The sequence below is a fragment of the Panulirus ornatus genome, chromosome 5, assembly GCF_036320965.1.
Source record: "Panulirus ornatus isolate Po-2019 chromosome 5, ASM3632096v1, whole genome shotgun sequence".
NCBI lineage: Eukaryota > Metazoa > Arthropoda > Malacostraca > Decapoda > Palinuridae > Panulirus > Panulirus ornatus.
In genome coordinates, this window is record NC_092228.1 from 1,046,164 (window position 1) to 1,047,641 (window position 1,478).

Below are 1,478 nucleotides of genomic sequence, written 5' to 3' on the forward strand. Positions count from 1 at the left end.
ATGGTAAACAGAGAAGAGGTAGTAAAAGCTTTGCGGAAGATGAAAGCCGGCAAGGCAGCAGGTTTGGATGGTATTGCAGTGGAATTCATTAAAAAAGGGGGTGACTGTATTGTTGACTGGTTGGTAAGGTTATTTAATGTATGTATGACTCATGGTGAGGTGCCTGAGGATTGGCGGAATGCGTGCATAGTGCCATTGTGCAAAGGCAAAGGGGATAAGAGTGAGTGCTCAAGTTACAGAGGTATAAGTTTGTTGAGTATTCCTGGCAAATTATATGGGAGGGTATTGATTGAGAGGGTGAAGGCATGTACAGAGCATCAGATTGGGGAAGAGCAGTGTGGTTTCAGAAGTGGTAGAGGATGTGTGGATCAGGTGTTTGCTTTGAAGAATGTATGTGAGAAATACTTAGAAAAGCAAATGGATTTGTATGTAGCATTTATGGATCTGGAGAAGGCATATGATAGAGTTGATAGAGATGCTCTGTGGAAGGTATTAAGAATATATGGTGTGGGAGGCAAGTTGTTAGAAGCAGTGAAAAGTTTTTATCGAGGATGTAAGGCATGTGTGCGTGTAGGAAGAGAGGAAAGTGATTGGTTCTCAGTGAATATAGGTTTGCGGCAGGGGTGTGTGATGTCTCCATGGTTGTTTAATTTGTTTATGGATGGGGTTGTTCGGGAGGTGAATGCAAGAGTTTTGGAAAGAGGGGCAAGTATGAAGTCTGTTGGGGATGAGAGAGCTTGGGAAGTGAGTCAGTTGTTGTTCGCTGATGACACAGCGCTGGTGGCTGATTCATGTGAGAAACTGCAGAAGCTGGTGACTGAGTTTGGTAAAGTGTGTGAAAGAAGAAAGTTAAGAGTAAATGTGAATAAGAGCAAGGTTATTAGGTACAGTAGGGTTGAGGGTCAATTCAATTGGGAGGTGAGTTTGAATGGAGAAAAACTGGAGGAAGTGAAGTGTTTTAGATATCTGGGAGTGGATCTGGCAGCGGATGGAACCATGGAAGCGGAAGTGGATCATAGGGTGGGGGAGGGGGCGGAAATTCTGGGAGCCTTGAAGAATGTGTGGAAGTCGAGAACATTATCTCGGAAAGCAAAAATGGGAATGTTTGAAGGAATAGTGGTTCCAACAATGTTGTATGGTTGCGAGGCGTGGACTATGGATAGAGTTGTGCGCAGGAGGATGGATGTGCTGGAAATGAGTTGTTTGAGGACAATGTGTGGTGTGAGGTGGTTTGATCGAGTAAGTAACGTAAGGGTAAGAGAGATGTGTGGAAATAAAAAGAGCGTGGTTGAGAGAGCAGAAGAGGGTGTTTTGAAATGGTTTGGTCACATGGAGAGAATGAGTGAGGAAAGATTGACCAAGAGGATATATGTGTCGGAGGTGGAGGGAACGAGGAGAAGAGGGAGACCAAATTGGAGGTGGAAAGATGGAGTGAAAAAGATTTTGTATGATCGGGGCCTGAACATGCAGGAGGGTGA